At 39.7% G+C, this 5,343-nt stretch overlaps 1 non-coding gene and 1 pseudogene across 1 annotated transcript; both read left to right on the top strand.

Moving 5' to 3' along the window:
• Window positions 1–397: 397 nt before the first annotated feature.
• On the top strand, window positions 398–504 carry LOC116752462. The gene has a single exon (XR_004349528.1). It is a non-coding gene; the product is annotated as a U6 spliceosomal RNA (small nuclear RNA).
• Window positions 505–4,595: 4,091 nt separating this feature from the next.
• Window positions 4,596–4,881, top strand: LOC116752132 (annotated as a pseudogene).
• The last annotated feature ends 462 nt before the right edge of the window (window positions 4,882–5,343 follow it).

The raw sequence follows: 5,343 nt of genomic DNA, 5'->3' as shown, positions 1-5,343 counted from the left end.
ATTGAGTTAAATTTCTAATGTACAATAATTACAATAATTATTTTAAATGGTCTAAAATATTCTGGGGAAAAAAATTTTTTTTTACTTAAAATAATTTGACATTAAAATCTAGTAGAATCTTCTTAGAACATAATTCAACACAACAGATTCAGATCTGCTAAAGGTCAAAATATTACCACGGCTGGCAAACCTTTTCTGTAAAGGGCAAGATAGTAAATATTCGAAGCTCCATTGTAGCCTAAAAGCAGCACCGACAAGATGCAAACAAGTGGGTGTGGCTGTGTCCTGAGATTCCTCCGGGCTGTAGTTTGCTGATTCCTGTTATTTACGGCAAAAACCTGATTTCTTACGAAAAGTCACTGTTGTTTTTAAACACCCCCTCCAAAACTGGATGCCTGTGCTCTCTTCAGCAGCACATATACTAAAATTGGAACGGTACTGAGAAGATTAGCATGGCCCCTGTGCAAGGATGACACGCAAATTCGTGAAGCATTCCATATTTTTGTAAAGCAATTATACTCCAATAAAGATGAAACAAACAACTAAATAAATAAATAAATTAATTCATTAAAAAAAACAACTGGATGCCTGAGTCTGTTACAGATTATATTTAGTTTGGGTCATGATATGAAAAATAGTTGAGTTCACATAAAAATCCAGATTTCCATCTTCTCTTGGGGAAAAAAACCTCTAAGGACCTAGAAACACTGAGCTCAGAAAATGAGCTGAGGTTGAATATTCTGTCCTCTCCTTGGACAGATCAGGTGCTTTCCAGCTGCTGCTGTTCCCACAGGCTGGCTTGTTCACTCACCTTTCCACAGCGCTGGGCACTGGGACTGAGACCTCTTAGAACTGGAAAACCTCCATCAACTCTGTCCCCTAATGCTCTTCCTTATGCCCTTTCACTGACTACCCATTTATCTCCTCCTACCCTGGCCTACATTCTTCTATATTTCAGCTCTCATTGTTTTCATTTAAATGCATCAAAACACGTAGTAATAATAACATGACAGCAATGAGCGATTATTTACAACACACTTTTGCTGCAAATATGAAAACAAGAGCTCGTATTAGTAAAAAATCTTCATTTTGATTAACTCTCCTCATATACATCATAAGAATGAAATAATATTACTATGTCTCAGATACAAACCAGGAAACATTCCAATTTTTTTAAATCTTTATATAAAAAAATAATCATTTTTCAATTTAAAAAGTAATCTTTTGGGCTCCCCTGGTGGTGCAGTGGTTGAGAGTCCGCCTGCCGATGCAGGGGACATGGGATCGTGCCCCGGTCCGGGAAGATCCCACATGCTGCGGAGCACCTGGGCCCGTGAGCCATGGCCGCTAAGCCTGCGCGTCTGGAGCCTGTGCTCCGCAACGGGAGAGGTCACAACAGTGAGAGGCCCGCGTACCAAATAAATAAATAAAAATAAAATAAAATGTAATCTTTTTATAGTAGTCTATATTTTTTTCAAAAAAGCTTTTATATACATTAATTAACTTTAACATCCATGGATTTCTGGAATTGGAATTGAATAATAAGTCTGAATAACTTATTGAATTACTCAGATTGTATTATTACCTCATTCACAGATTTTTGCTTTATATTCATCAATACATGTCTGAATCAATGTGAGAAACGATTTCCAGATCAATGCCCTCATGAGAAAGACACTAAGCCCTGCACTGTGTGGACTTCTCACAGTTTTACCTTATTTACTCCTGTATTTTCCTCTTTCTGTATTTCTTTCCTCTTTCAATGTTGAGGAGAAAATGCAAATATTTTCCTTTCTTCATTTTCCTAGGTTTATGCTTAGGTTTAAGGTTCCCGTGTGCCTGACATCGTTTGTCCTTCTTTACTTCCAAAATTAGATGCAGTTTAAAAAGTCCTTTGATTTTTAAATCCTTTGGTTTTTTTGTAGGTGGATTATTCCTGAGCCTTTGTTAGACACAGCTAACATGGCTTGGTCTCACTGGTGCCCAGTTCCCATCCTGAAGCTAGCCAGGAACCCAGCAAGAGTTGCCTTATTAGAACAAAGGACACTCCTATCACCCAGGAAATTGCAAGGGATTTAGGAGCTCTGTATCAGGGACCAGAGTCAAAGACCAAATATTAGAACAAAAGATGCTCCTAGCACGTTTATCACATAGGAAATTACAAAGGCTTTAGGAGCTCTGGCCAGGAGCCAAAGACCAAAATATATATTAATATTTATTACATCAAAATATCATATGTATGTACCATCTGAACCACTATTTAAATTTTAATTGATTTATCTTTATATACATTATTTTAAAAAGAAAAATTGCTATTTAAAAAGGAAACATTTGATAGGAAACAAAAACCAGGATTGCTGACTATGACTAGAAGATAACCATAGGAATAAGTATGAGACTATAAAAATTAAGATATTCTTTAAATATACCACCAATATATTTCATCAAATGTACCACTAATATATTTGAGAAATGCTCTTAGGGTTCACCAGCTTCTAGACGTAGTGTGAGAAGACTTCCAAGTGCTACTTGGGCACAGGTAGTTTGATGGAAACGTTTCCATTAACCCTTTGCTACAATGCATCTGCCTGAGAATGTGCCCATGAGAGGGTCAGGGTCTCCTTTCCCTCCTCCTCCTTTTTCAAAATCTCACTTCTCCTACTTCATAAAAGACAGAGAATTGTTCTATGGTTCTTCACCTGGGAGACATGGGTGTTATTGGGCTAGAAAACAAAATGGCAGTTTGAAATATTTGTGTCCGTTTTTTTTTTTTAATTTATTTGGCTGTATAGGGTCTTAGTTGCAGCGTGAGGGATCCTCGTTGCAGCATGCAGGATCTTTCGTTGAGGCACGTGGGCTTCTCTCTAGTTGTGGCAGGTGGGCTCCAGAGCACGCAGGCTCAGTAATTGTGGAATGCGGGCTCTCTAGTTGTGTGCGTGGGCTTAGTTGCCCCACGGTATGTGGGATCTTAGTTCCCTGAGCAGGTATAGAACCTGAGTCCCCTGCATTGGAAGGCAGACTCTTAACCACTGGTCCCCCAGGGAAATCCCTTGTGTCAGTTCTGAAAAAAATAAATGAGTCCAAGACCAGATTTAAAAATCATTTTGTCAGGCTTCCCTGGTGGCGCAGTGGTTGAGAGTCCGCCTGCCGATGCAGGGGACACGGATTCGTGTCCCGGTCCGGGAGGATCCCACATGCCACGGAGCGGCTGGGCCCATGAGCCATGGCTGCTGAGCCTGCGCGTCTGGAGCCTGCGCTCTGCAGCGGGAGAGGGCACAACAGTGAGAGGCCCGCGTACCGCCAAAAAAGAAAAAAAAATCCTTTTGTCAGTCCAGTGGTTTCTCATTTTTTACTTTCAACAAAATAGATGGATATAATTTACAACAACTTTCAATGATAGCTTACTGTATACATTTTGGCATAAAACTCAGGAGTTCACAGAGTTGAGTGATATAGCTCTAAAAAAAATCTCTTCACCATTTTAAACACATTTGTGTGAATAAGGTTTCTCAGTGCTTATAATGGATAATGGTGGATATCATTTTGCTATGATATTCAGATTCCATTGGCTACTTTAAAAACTGTAAAGGGATAGTTTTATTTTAAAAACTCAGTATATACCATGTTGGAAAATACATCTTTTGTAGCTATTTAAACTTAGGATATAAACTTTCATATGTCAATTTTAAAATGTGTGACAGGGACACTGTTTTACAAAATTCTTTTTGAGATTATGGAAGCAAAATAATTTGAAAACCAGGAAATCTTAAATATGTCAGAGATTTTTAAATCTACTAATTGTGAAATAAAGAATGTTGCCACCATCCAGTTCTACAAGAATCAAGTCACTAGCCACTACAGTTGCTGACCTACAATACACCCTGAAAGGAATTCAGGGTGTAGATCAAGATGAGGTACTCTGTGCTCTGGGGAAACAGGCAAAATAAGCCCTTAGTTAGAAATATTTCAGGAGAAATTTTTTATGAACCTGGATTCTTGCATCTTCCATACTTAGAAAAGCACTAAAATCATTAACTGAGATGTCTGTTCCTTGTGACTAGTAGCAACATTCTACCAAGATGTGTGCTTGAGTGCATGTACCCCTTTGCCCAAATCACATGTATACTGACCTACCTCTTCAGAGTAGTTCCTCAGAGCTGAGAGGCTCTCTCCCAGGCTATAGTCCTTAGTAAGCCCCCCAATAAAACTGAAACTCATAGCTCTTACGTTGTGTATTTTTATTTCAGTCCACATATTCATGAATCCTTACTGAAAACATTACTCAAATACAAATTCCAACTGCCAGAGTAATACTCAAAATCAAGAACTCAAGACTGGAAAAGTCAGAGTAAGAAAACAGAAGTGGAACATTGAAAACAATTCACCTCACAAAATTGAGTATAAATAGCTGTGCTATAATTTGTTTTCAAATTTAAAATTTTTCAAAAGTGAGCTCCAAATGAATGCAAACGTTAAAGCCAATTCTTGGCGGGCGGGACCAGGAGAAGCCTGATGGATGGCAGTTATGGGAGGTGGGCCAGAAGCCGGTTGGAGCCTGAGATGTCCTGTAGTTGTCTAAAGAGTCTTCAATCACTATGTCAAGTGATACAGATGTTTCTTCTTGTTCATATGATGAAGATCAGGGATCTAAACTTATTAGAAAACCTAGAGAGGCACCATTTGTCCCCCTTGGAATGGCACGTTTTGCAGCAATCATTGCGTGTGGATTATATATTTAAATTGAAGAGCAGGGTAAATACTAAAACGTCTGTTCACCTGATCCACATGCACATGGCAGCCCAAGGCTTTGTTGTGGGAACAATTATTCTTGGTATGGGCTATTCCATGTATCAAGAATTCTGGGTAAAACCTAAACCTTAGAAGAGGAGATGCTGTCTTGGTCTTGTTAATGGTGCTTGCTTTAGTTAGACATCTCATATTGAGGTTACATGTTTATGTTGAAAATAAATTGTTTGGATCAGACAATAACATGGTAATTTGAATACTGGCTTCCTTTCTTGCAGGCTCGATTTGCCTGGTGACCAAGTTACTGATGACTAGTTCACTAGCTATGTCATTCAGGGGAGTCAAATTAGCACAAAAGAAACAGGTCACTTTTTTTTTTTTTTTTTTTTTTTCGGTACGCGGGCCTCTCACTGTTGTGGCCTCTCCCATTGTGGAGCACAGGCTCTGGACGCGCAGGCTCAGCGGCCACGGCTCACGGGCCCAGCCGCTCCGCGGCATGTGGGATCCTCCCGGACCGGGGCATGAACCCGTGTCCCCTGCATCGGCAGGCGGACTCTCAACCACTGCGCCACCAGGGAAGCCCCAAAACATGTCACT

This window comes from Phocoena sinus, chromosome 3, assembly GCF_008692025.1.
Source record: "Phocoena sinus isolate mPhoSin1 chromosome 3, mPhoSin1.pri, whole genome shotgun sequence".
Lineage (NCBI taxonomy): Eukaryota > Metazoa > Chordata > Mammalia > Artiodactyla > Phocoenidae > Phocoena > Phocoena sinus.
The sequence above is the reverse complement of the archived record's forward strand: the minus strand, read 5'-3'. Positions and strand labels throughout refer to the sequence as shown.